Below are 12,772 nucleotides of genomic sequence, written 5' to 3'. Positions count from 1 at the left end.
GACCTCACTATTCACAGAGAGTTCCAAGTATTTGCCTATTGTTGAGCAAACCGTAAGTCTAATTAGACAGCTGTTGGTTACAGCTAAGATATGAGTGCCACTACTGCACCTCAGCGATATCTTGCCAAGCTGGTCATTAGTGTGGTTCATAGGCTTCACAGTTGAGTAGAACTGTTGGTTGTTTTCCTCTCTTGCCAGATTGCATGGTACTTTTTGGAACTTTGAAAGTTATCCCTTAGGAAGGAAGCTTTTAGGTCCAGATCTGACTTGGGCCCTGTGAGCTCCAAGTTCAAAGTGAATGTTGCCCTCAGCAACAGGGATTTATCTTCAGCCTCTGGGAAGTAAATAAGAGCAACAGCAATATCCTATATTGTTTTGGGAGTTTCTTGGACTCTTCTGACCTACAGCTCAAATGGATTTTCTTATTCCTAGTACTGGAGTTTTGATTACATCATCTATATCTCTTGGGAGAAATATTATCAGCCCAAGTGTCTTAACTTTATTTAAACAATACATGTATATGTATACATGCAAACTTATATGTATTATATGTGATTCTGGATAAATAAAAATAATGATTACTTCTGACTTTTTCTAACATCTTTAGTGTTGTTCCCCCCCTTTTGCATTCATTTTAAATTTCTATTATTGTGTGTGTTCATGTGTTTGTGTATGTGTGTGCATACTTGATTGCTGGCATACACTACAGTGTACATGAGGTCAGAGAACAATATTCTCTCCTTTCATTGTGGGTTCTGGGGATTGAAGTCTGCTTCTGAGGCTTTCATGGGCCTTTACATTTTGCCAGCCCTCGGTATGTTTTCTTAACATAATCCCAACATTAGAACCTGTATGTCATTGCATTTAGTAATTCAGATTTAGTAAAGTTGATTCGGATGAGATACTACCTTGGAGTGAAGCCTCGATCAGAAAGTTACCTATTCACCAATCAGACCTTTAAAATACTGAATGAGTTGTCTGTGCATGCCAGATTTTAGTATACATGAGTAAATAAAACAAGGTTATGATGCCCAAGATAAGAGCAATACCTATGAAGAGAAGCATTATAGAGAGCTTGTCACATTGCCTCTGTTTGTTATCTGAATCCCATGATGAATGGCATGGGTCTCCCATTCCTCTGCCTGGAGAAGTTTAGATAAGCAGGAGCTGGTTGTGTTTCATCTGATTCTGTGAAGTGTGAATGCCAAAAGGGAAAGGAAGGTGGTAGTTCTGCGCCGACCTTGCTTGGTTTTTGTTGTCTCCTTAGACTTGGACTCTCCCCAGTGAGTGACATCCATACATGTATCAATAATGCACCCTGGAGACCTAGGTGGAAGAGCTTTTCTGTTTGAGATTTTGACAGTCCTTCTAAGTTTATTTTTGTGTGGGAGTCTTAAAAGGCAGTTTTTTTCTTGCCTTTGATTCCTGTAAGATAATGGCCATAGACCCCATAAATGTGAGCAAAAATAACTACAGGATACTGATTTTTTTTTCTGGTCCTCTTGGAGGGCTTTTGGAAGGATGAATGGAACCTAAGGAGGGTTGTTAATAGCCATGGAGTTTCCAACACTTAGATACTTTTAGGGTGGTTTTTGCTTATTAAGAAGCTATTGACTGTGTTGTAAAGTGATCCTTGCAATCAGCTGAATGTCTTTTGAGATAACCTCTTACAGGAGAGTGGTTAAATTTGGCTTCAGGCTAGAGAATCACAGGGTACATGGTCCAAGCTTCCATTGTATGCCTAGTAATGGCTCCAGAGAAATGGAGAGTGTCATTACCCACATGAGTTGTTGACTATTTGCCAAGTATAAGGCCTTATTAGGCCAGGAGATGGCATTGAGGTAAAAGAGGAGACACTCACTGTGTATTGGAGGAGGTGAGAAATGTCTATATGAGGACATTTGTGTGTGCAGGCTGCCCAGAGATCTGCAGGCTGCCCCAGCTGCCACCGCTCTTGTTGTGTGTGGTCAGTGTGGACACTGGAAGGCAGGGCAGAAGAGAAGGTCATGTTTTAATCCTGGATGGCCAAATATAGTCAAGACTGTAGCAAGAGGGAAGTATTGGACCTTTTAGGAAGCATGGGGGGGGGGGATCTTAGAAAGCAAAGCTTTAGAGGAAGAAATGAACTAGTTCCTATGGAAGTATGGGAGCTGGGGAGTGCTTGGGTTAGATTCACGATGCTTTGGTCCTCTTTAATAGCTGCTCCATGAGCACCTAACCTGAATGGCCTGTTGTCTTTGACATTGACAGGGAAGTCTGTCAGTGGCCAGTCTGCTCTAACTAAACCATAAGTGTTTCCCCTGAAATCTAGCAATGCAAAGGAGCTAAGAGGGGAGCCTGCCTCTCACAAGCCCATTAAACATTGTCCATTGATTGGGTTGTCCCCACAGAGAAGAAATTTTGCATCAGAAATGAAGCTGTTCAGTGGTTCTGAAGCAACCTCAAAGGCAGTATCCTTCACATCTGAAGTGACTGTGGGTCTGTCTGCAAATACTAGGAGGATAGATTTCCTTGGATATAATTCTGGCTTTTGTTTCCAAAAAAGTAGATAAAATCTGGGGGAAAGATGAGTAAACAACATTAATTAAATGAGGTATTTATTCTTGGTTTAAATTATAAAAATTACTGTAAGATGCAGAAAATCGCAATTAAAACCACTAGCCTGATTTTATTTTTCACTGTTCAAAAAGGGGAGAGAGAGCATGAGTAAAATAAATATATATTTAGGGATGACACCATCTTGGCATCTCCAAGCTTTCTTTTCTAAATATATTCTTTATCTGAGCTGTCTCCCAATACTTTTAATATAATTAAAAGCACATAATGAGTGCCAGACTTGTCAATTCCAACAACAAAGTGCTGAATTTTGCAGTGAAACTGAGAGATCTATCTCCCACACATTGTAATGAATAGGTTCATAAAAGGAAAATAGTTTAATTACATTTTAGTTCATGGATTGTTAATAGGCTGGAGTATCTAAATTGAATAATGTGATTCTGGTAATAATTATGTGTAAATGAACTTGTTTAAATGATATTTTACAGCTTCTTTATAAAATTACAGCTAGAGGCAATCCAGTGATAGACAGACAAAGGCCATGCAAAAATTATCATAAACTATTAGCTTGTTTGCAAAGGGTTTTATGTTAATCTTTTAGTACTTAAAGCAATCTGCAATTAACATATCATGGGGAGCTGCCTCGGAGCAAAGGCATGCAAATGGGAGTGCTTAGATAAAAAGCCATTCATGTTGGGGGTGAAAAGAGAGAGAGAGAGAAAGAAAAAGGAAAAAAAATCAAAGAAAGGGTGGTAAAGTACTCAGAGGGTGCTGGTTTTATATCTGAGATTAAGGAGGTGTAATGACTATATTATCTAACTCTGGCTGTAATTAAAGCGTTTCTCTTGCACACATGACAATAGACACCACATTGATTTCGGTGTTTTAATTGTGAAAGTCATTTTATTTCAGGGCACAGGATAGGAATAGCTTGAATCAAAGGGCTAGAAGATTGCTTTGTTGATAATATGTGTTCAACAGCTGCCTGGCTGCTTAATACACAAGTGAGGAGAAGCAGGGAGAAGTGGGAGGCGCTGGGGATGGAGTCTCCTGCTGGCTGCCTTTCCTTTTATGAAAAAGGCAGGAGCTGGGTCCTGAGTGTAAACAAACAGGCTTTCAAACCTCACTCTGTCTTTCCTCCCAAACTTGGCAGAACAAAAGAAGTCTTCAAGGGCCCTGAACTAACTCCTCCTGGGAAGCAGCAGCAGTTTATGCCAAGTCATGAAACTGTCCTTGCTGGTGGTACTAGCACCTCACTAATGGAAAACCAAGGTCTGGGAGAGGCTGTGGTGATTAGGATCACACTTAGACTCTTGACAGGACCAGTTGGCTGGGGAGAGCAGCTTATTTACGTTAAGGTCATATCCACAAAAATCTCACACCCTGTTAGTTTGAGATTAGGGGTTCCTTATCAGTGTCTATATACAAATTCCAAGTGGGAAATTAAGTGAGGGGGGAAAAATCATATCCAGTCCCAGAGGAAAGGGAATTCCAACAGAGCAGGGCACTGGGCCTGGGATTTCTGCAGCATCACCTTTGTGGGTTTCTCTTTTGTTAGCAGTTCAAAGCAAATGCTGGTGAAACTCTTGAATTCTTTCTTTTCTACTCACCTGGAGGGATGGCACATTTAAAAGTATGACACTGCTGAATAACGGCAGACTTGGTTTGGGAGGAAAGTGTGTTTTTAACCAAAAGAGTTCTAAATATCCAGACACCAAAATCTTAAAAATAATAATAATAATAATTATCAATTAGTGAGTGTTGTTCTAAATATTACTCAGTTTGTTACTGACTCCTCATAGCAACTCCAAGGAAGTTCATGGAATGATCTCCACTAAAAGTAAAAAATAATAATTATTATCATTATTAATGACTATTATTAATAAAGAGACATCATGACTGAGAGACCAAGAAAATTGTTGAAGGTTGTACCCCTTAATGAAGAGGCAGGTTATAGCCTAGGCAGTCTTGGATCTTCTAGCAGTCTGCAAAACTAGTGTTTTATAAATATACAAACAAAAAAATCCAAAATGAGAAAGCAGAGAAATCTTTTTAAATGTCTTGCTAGAGAGAGATTTAGGGGTCAGTTTTGGTGGTGAACAACTGTAGTTATAGCAGTCAGGAAGCTGAGACATGAGGCTTGCTGAGTTCAAGACCACATTTGGCCATATTGTGAGTTCCAGGCTAGTCTGGGCTATCCATTGACACCTTGTCTCCAAAACAAAACAAAAACAAAAACAAAAAAAGAAGAAAAGGAAGAGGGGTGGGGGAGTGAAGGAGTGGAGAGTAGGAAGGGAGGGAGGGAGGAGATGAAACTTGTGACTTATTTATGGGTGGGCTTCTCTGTTGATACAAAACAATGTCCGAAAACAAGTCTAACATATACAGTCATTTCAAAGAAATATGTGATCTGATCTGTTCAGATAGAGTTAGCCTGATTTTTCCAGTTTCAAGTTCCTGGCTGACCTCATGCTTAATTCTTCGGTCACCTCAGGCTTCTAGTTCATTACAGGTTGCCTTCTGGCAGGTGCTGGTTTTGTCTTCCTTACATGCACAATCTGAAATTTCTCCATAAAAAAGCATTTTACATAATAATGGTTTTAGAATATTTATTTATTTATTCAGCAGAAGAAATCTTGGTTTAAAGTGCATCTCTAATACGTGTGTATGGGAACATGACTGTGAAATCAGGACGGCTGAGATGCAGGTGGGAGACTGAAGGTCCTCCAGCTTCCCTTCAGAGTTTTCTGGAGGGTCAGAGGGCTGATGAGCACTTGGGTTCTAGTCACACAGGTGGGAGTGCCCTGGTGAATGACACCAGCACTCTGAGCCCTGCCCACATCTGGCTTAACCCGTGGCATCAGGAGGAAGGCAAGGCTTCAAGTACCACAGCTACCAGAGCACATGCCACGCACCAGCTTTGTGACTTTGAGGCTGATAGCCTAAGACACAATCAGTATAGATTGTGTCCCTGTCTCTAAAGATGAATAAGAGAGTTAACATTACAGACAGGTGCGATGGTTCAGCGTACTAATTTTTATAAAATGCTTTGAGTAGAGTCTGACATATGGCCATGCTTAGTCAATGGTAGGCTTCTCCTAATAACTTATGCCTTTGGTTTCCTAGGACCACTCTAATAAAGTAGCACAGTATGTGTGTTTTAAAATAATATGGTGTTGGCAGGGCTACGCAATTCCCACACTCTAGATAAGTCCTTCTCGGTTTCTGGAGGTTACCTACTGTCCTAATTCAGGCACTAGACTGTGTCGTCTGCATCTCTTATGGCAGGGCCATCTTCTCCTGGGGCATCTCCTCATATGGCCCTCTCTGCTTTGTGGCTTCACATCATCTTACAAAGATACTTGCCGGGGCAGAGGAGCAAGCTCAGCCAGGAAAGTACTTGCCATGTAATCTTGAGGACCCGAGTTCAATCCCCAGAACACACATGAAAAGGCTTAACCATAGTGGTGTGTTCTGGGAATCCCAGTGTGGAGAATGGAGACAGGTGAACCTCGAAGGATTGCTGCCTGGCCACCCAGCCTACTCTGCTTGGCCAGCTCCAGACCAGTGAGAGACACTATTTCAAAAACTAAGGTGGATGGATAGTACTTGTGGAATGACTCTGAGGTTGCCCCATAGCTTCTACAATCACTGACACATATACATATATGTGCACCCACACTTACGAATGAACACTCAAAGAGATGGACACACACACACACACACACACACACACACACACACACACACGGACAGACGGACGGACAGACGTGGACACGGACATACTTCACATTGGGTTAGGGAGCCCAGCCTCTAGTAGGACTCTGTCTTAAACAATTGCACCTGGAATGACTATTTCCAAATGAGCTCAAATTCTGAATCACTGAAGTTTAGGATTCTCCTGTCTTCTAGGGGGACACAGTTCAAACTAGGGACCTATGTAGCCCTGAGTCATGTGCATGACTGCACCCAGGACTCTTTGTGTTTTCTGTCTCATGAAGCAAAGCCTTTGCTTTGACTATCTTCCTACAGGTATATATACTCTCAGGACTGAGAGAGAGGCAAATTAGAATTCTCCTGTATTTTGATCCAGAGAGAACAAGCGAATTCTACGTCTTCCAGTTTTACAGAGAGGGTTGGAACAGAAAAGAGGAAGAATATCTCTAAACGGCATTGGACATACTGCTTAGAGGGAAGGACTGAACAGTGCTGTTCACAGTAACATCTCAGCCAAGCCCACACTGGCAGGCACCCAGGGTCCTCCCATCCCTAGCATGAACGAACTGTTTATCAATTCTTAATTGAGTTGATATTTACTTGTGATTATAAACAGATGATTAATTTATTGCTGAGTTCGAGGAGTCAGATACTGAGGAGATCATTATGAAGAGAAATTGTAATAGAGTCCTCTGCACTCTGGGGTCTGGTAATAAAAGATTGACTGATATAATTACACAGGACTTGGTAACAAATACTAGTACATTATGTACAGAACTTATGTAAATTTATTGGCCTTTTCTCTTAAACTTATTAGTGGGATGCTGTAGGTTAACTTGATACCTGACAGCTCATTTGTTCCTGCAAAGGGGGGTCTGGGTGGTAGGAATGAGCATGTCCCTTTAATGTTTAGAGATGATAAGAAGGTTAAGGACCAGATCTTAAATTTCAGTCATGCTGTGGCATTTCTTCATAACTCAGAAATTCGGGTACTCTTGTCTCTCTAAACTGTATGGCTCTGGCCCTCTTAGAAAGTTTATCTTGGCTCAAGTTTCTCTTGAGAATGCTGATAACTGATAAGGAAAGTTCTGGAAATGGCATTCTGATGAGAAAAGGAGGTGTGGTGTAAGATAGCATTACTTTAGAACCCAGCTGTAATGGGTAGAAGGGTGACCCTTTAACAGAAATGACCCATCTTCATGTTGGAGCCTGGGAATATGACTTGATTTGGAAGGCAGGTCTTTGCAGATATCACTAAGAGGCATAGGTTGACATTAGCCTGGATTAAGCAGGTAGGTTCTATATTGAATGACAGGTACCTTGTAAGTAAGAGACAACCAGAGGGGAGTGAGGAGGCAGTCACAGGAAGATAGAAAGGTTGAGAGACCTGTAGGCCATGGGATGCTTTTCAGCTTTCAGAAGCAGGGGGATAAGAATGAAGTTGTCTGTGGAGCTGATGGTGGGAACACATCCCTGAATGCACCTCAGGTGCTGGATAACTCTATGCCAACTTGACATATGCGAGAGTCATCGGGGAGGAGGAAGCCTCAGGTCAGAAAATGCCTCTAAATGGTGGGTTGTAGGCAAGCCTGTAGAGCATTTTCTTAACTAATAATTGATGTGAGAGGGCCCAGCCCATTGTAGGTAGAGCCACACTTGGGCTGGTGGTTCTAGGTTCTAAGAAAGCAGGCTGAACAGGCCTTTAAGCAGCAAGCCAGTAAGCAGCACTCCTCCATGGCCCCTGCATCAGCTCCTGACTCCAGGTTCCTGCCCAGTTTGAGTTCCTGTCCTGACTTTTTTCAATGATTAACAGTGATGGGAAAGTGTAAGCCAAATAAACCCTTTTCTCTCCAAGTTACTTTTGGTCATGGTGTTTCAACACAGCAATAGTAACCCTAATTAGTATATATCATTTCAGATTTCTGTCCTCCAGAGCTCTGATTGAAGACATTTCAGTTTGCTTAAGCTGCCTGGTTTATAATCATCTGTGTGTGTGTGTGTGTGTGTGTGTGTGTGTGTGTGTATGTATGTATGTATGTATGTATGTATGTATGTATGTATGCATGTTGGTGTATATTGCCTGCTTGTGTGTCTATGTACTATTTATATGCCTGGTGTCTATGGAGGCCAGAAGGGGGCTCTTCAAGTCCCCTGGAGTTGGAGTCACAGTCAGATATGTGTCTCAGAGTGTGTGTTGGAATCGAACCCTAGTCCGATGGAAGAGCAGCCAGTGTTCTTTACTGCTGAGCCATCCAGTCTGGTTTATTGCAATCTGATACTGTAGCCCAAGAGGGAAAACATACCAGTTTTAGGTCTAGGGCTGGAGTTTAGTCGTAGAATGAATACCTGAGGCCCTGGACTCAATCCTTCACTTGTAGAAAGCAAGGTAAATAAAAGCACACAAACACCACTGTCAACAAACACTAACAACAAACATTCCTTCTCTGCCTCTGGGCGAGTCTCTTAATGTTTCTAAGCTTGCTTTTTCATCTGCAAAATTTTGGTTATTGCACGCATCCCTTAGCATCCCGAGGATCAGATTTCTGAAGTCTTGGGAACTTACAGAACCCAGTGCTTGGTGCATGATCGACATGTCACACACATCAGATTCTTTCTTCCGCTCTCACCTCCCACCCTTCTCCCCGCATGACGTTTCAGCTTGAAATCTCTTTCATCTTCTATGCCTCCTGAAATGTCTGCAAAAGCAACAGCCCTCCCCTGAAGAATGTTCTGTTCTTCAGGGGCTGATCTTACTGACTGTCAAATTACAGGAGACGGCACGGTACAGCTGGTGTTTTTAAGGCAGTTGGGAGAGAGCCATGTGGATGTTATTTATTTATTTATTTATTTTTTCAATGTGGTTTGTAGAATGTGGTCCTCAGGCAAAGCAGCTCAAGTCCACATTGGAGCCACAGTATGGCTGGCCAGCTGGGGTATGTTTCCATCACACATGGAGGTCTCAGGGTACATTCTCAGCTGCAACAAAGAGCCAGCACATTGGAAAAGCAGTGGATATGCTTGGGCTGCAGAGAAAGGAGATGAAGTCAAAGGCTATTTGCTGGATGTCTTGGACTCATTGAATACAGGCCTTCAAAGTCTGAACTATTTATATCCAGCTGCACACAGGTGGGGATGTCAGTATTAGAATTTAGAATGTGACCCAATCAAATGTTTCTGAAGCATTTTGTCTCTGGTGGCATCAGAAAGAGGAGACAATCAAAAGAAAACTGGGCTTGGAGCAAATTTCATTTCTATCACAGCATTGTTCTGTGACCTCAGGCCAGCCATCCACCTCCTTTGAGGTGACATCTTCACATGGAGTGGTTGGAATAGATGATTTCAGAGTTAATATTACACAGCTTTAGGGAGTCAAGACAATCTCTGTGAGTTTGACTGTCACCCTGTATAGCCTGCATCTGTCTGCCCATGCTTCCTGAGGGTAGGAGAATTGTGGCTGGAGAAGGGGTAAAGGACGCCTCTTCTATGTATATCTAGGACATTCACTAGCCGTCAAGGAGAGAGCCAGAGACTTCATGGAATGGTTCTCCTGAGATGTCTGTGTCCTTGATATTCTTGCCATCTCAGGTGGCACTGGGAAGAAGTAAGTGGAGAAGCCCCTGGGCATATGAAGACCTTGTTATGGTGAATTATTCTGCTATTTTTGTGAAATGCCTGAGACCATTTACTTTTCAAGAGAAAATAGTTGTTTTGGTTAATAGTTTGACAAATTCCAACCCACAGTGTGTTGGCCCCATTAGTTTGGGCCTATGGTAAGGAGAGAAGGTGCTGGAAACAAATGCCATCTTTTTTGTTTTGTTTTGTTTTTCAAGACAGTGTTTCTCAGTGTAATAGCCCTGGCTGTCCTGGGATTTGCTTTGTAGATCAGGCTGGCCTTGAACTCATAGAGATCTGCCTGCCTCTGTCTCCCTAGTGCTGGGATTAAAGGTGTGTGCCACCGCCCTGCAACAAATGGCTTCCTAAGAGCTAAAGTACTAAGTGTTTCTCAGTCCCCTTGAGGACAGTCATGGTAGCTCAAGGGATTTCTCCTTAGCTTCCTTCACCTCTTAGAGAGTTTACCTTTCTCTAGTAGTACCACCCTGGGGACCAAGTCTTTCCTACCTGAATCATAGGGAACTTTTAACTTGTCTTTAGGGCACTGGGCTGCCACCCCCACAAACCCCCTTTGACTTTTCTGTTTGCACACTTCACATGTTTTACCAACTCTCCTGGCACTACAGTGATTGATTTATTAGTAGTGAGAAGGAACCAAGTGATTGCTTTGCAAGTATCCTGAGGACCTCATCTCCATTATGAAGGAGCTCTTCAAAGTCACCTTACCCCATAAGGTGAGTTTGAAGCGCTAGCTCCTTTTATCCCCATTTCACATACCCTAAGGCCTGAAGGTACTTGGTAGATTGGCTGGAGTCACTTGTCATAAAGAGAGGGACCAGGAATTGAGCACATCTCTGCCTCAAGGCCAGGGCTTTCTTCACTTTTAGTTTTATAGCTATCTATAGGTGTGCATTATATACAAGACACTGGGCTAATACTGGAGAGGCAGTGGAGGTGTGAGAGAGTAGAGTGAGGGGATATGGAACATTCTTACTCTAGGCAGGCCGAGGAAGGCAACATAGGAACCGTACATAAACCAGCCGTTTCATCAATAGCCTCCTTAGAGATGTGCTGACAGCAGCTGACACGCACTGTGCAGTTACAGTCTAGACTTACTGCTGATTTCTTTAGCCACCAAATAAGGCAACTCCAGGCCCAGCTCAGGCTCACTGAGAAGATACATAGTTCTCTCGTAGTCCTTATAGCCACAAAGAGAAAATAGAACTTGAAAGTCCAGTATAGACAGAGTGTTGTGTCACATCAAAGAGTACATTTCTCATGGGGCTATTTCTTGCCAGTCTGAGATGGGGCCCTCACAGTGGTATCAAGGCTTTTCTGGCATTCCTAATCTCTTCTCTTAGTTAACAGCCAGCAGCCAGTAGGTAGGGTTTGTTGTTGTTGTTGTTGTTTGGTTGGTTTTTGTTTTGGTTTGTTTTGGTTTTTTGAGCCTTCATTTTCTTCCCGAGAATTCCATTTGAACTGACAGGACCCCTAGAAGGTATTTTTGGAGCACATCTACTGAGGAGGAGGCTGAGCTTGTAGCCAGGGCTGCAGGGAGAGGGATTCTAATCCACAGCTGGTTATGGACCAGTAATGGGATATGAGGATCCTGGGTCCTATAGCCTCCCCTAAAGCCCAGATAGGAACAAGTGCAGCTGACTTACAGGCTTGGGGCCTCCCACTGCCACTGCTGATATAAAGAACAACTTGCTGTTTTGCCCCTGGAAAGAGTGTATGGAACTGAAACAAGATGGTGTGAAGGAAGGGCTGGCACAAGGTACTGCTCTCTTCTGCTCACACAGGCACCCCTGATCCTCATGATCAAATAAACTGAATGATTTCAGAGTAATGATGAGTGTCCAGTTGGGGCCTGATAGGGGAGAGAGCGGTATAAGCCACAGGCAGCAGAGCCAGAGAGGGCTTAGAAGGCATCTAGTCACAGATTGCATTTGGATCTGGTGCCAGTGTAGTTTAGACAAGATGATGCATGTCCAAATCACTGACAAGGGCATGCATTCTGCAGGTTACCTGTTCAGCATGGGAATAGTTTGACTCCTCAAGTTTATAGATAAGAAAACTGAATTGGAGAGAGTAGACCCAACGTGATTTATGTAAATGACGGCTTTCTGAGTGAGAGTTCCGAAACACATTTTCTGATTTCTAATTTGATATCTCCACACTAAGATGTTCTAAAAGTCAGATTATCCTATCTGTAGGAGAGGAAAATAGAATCTTAGGGATGCAAAAACTTTTCACTTAGGGCTTCCCTGGTTTGAATTTGGGATTAAAGCAATTCCACTAACATCTGATGAGCTGGTTAGCTCATAATCATAAAATCCTCTGGGGTGGGCTTGGCTGACGGTGTGTAAGGAGGGCTTTTCGGATCCCAGAGCCACTGTGACAACAACAACAACAACAAAAAAAAACCCTTGCTGTTTGGAAAGCAATTCTATGTCCTTCTGGATTGTTTAGGAATGAATAAAATCTAGATTTGCTAGGTGGGAAACACGCCCTAGGAAGTTCATTCCCTAACAGGACTGGCTGTTTAATATGTATACATTCTTTCTGAGTACATACTTGGCTCTCTGAAATGTGGCTAACATTCTCTCTACTGTGAATGAATTTCTCTAGCCACTTAGTGGACTAGAAACTTTGGGTTTGACCTTGTGACATGGTTTTCTCATTAGAGTGTTAGCAGATATGAAGAACAGAGATGGGATAGGATTTGCATGCTGGACGCTGGCTTCCATCTTAACACCAAGGGGTTGCTATGTAGAGAGATTGCCTAGTCAGGGGTCCATGGGCTATGTGATACCTACCAATAGACACATGGGTTACCTCAGATGAGTCGTGAGGACCATCTCCCTGAGGGGAGTCTACCACTCTC

At 42.7% G+C, this 12,772-nt stretch overlaps 1 protein-coding gene across 2 annotated transcripts in view; it reads left to right on the top strand.

Moving 5' to 3' along the window:
- Positions 1–12,772, top strand: part of Lrmda (leucine rich melanocyte differentiation associated) — a 1,020,626-nt gene that overhangs the window by 743,751 nt on the left and 264,103 nt on the right. The window lies entirely within an intron of this gene.

Source organism: Onychomys torridus, chromosome 9 (assembly GCF_903995425.1).
Source record: "Onychomys torridus chromosome 9, mOncTor1.1, whole genome shotgun sequence".
NCBI lineage: Eukaryota > Metazoa > Chordata > Mammalia > Rodentia > Cricetidae > Onychomys > Onychomys torridus.
The sequence above is the reverse complement of the archived record's forward strand: the minus strand, read 5'-3'. Positions and strand labels throughout refer to the sequence as shown.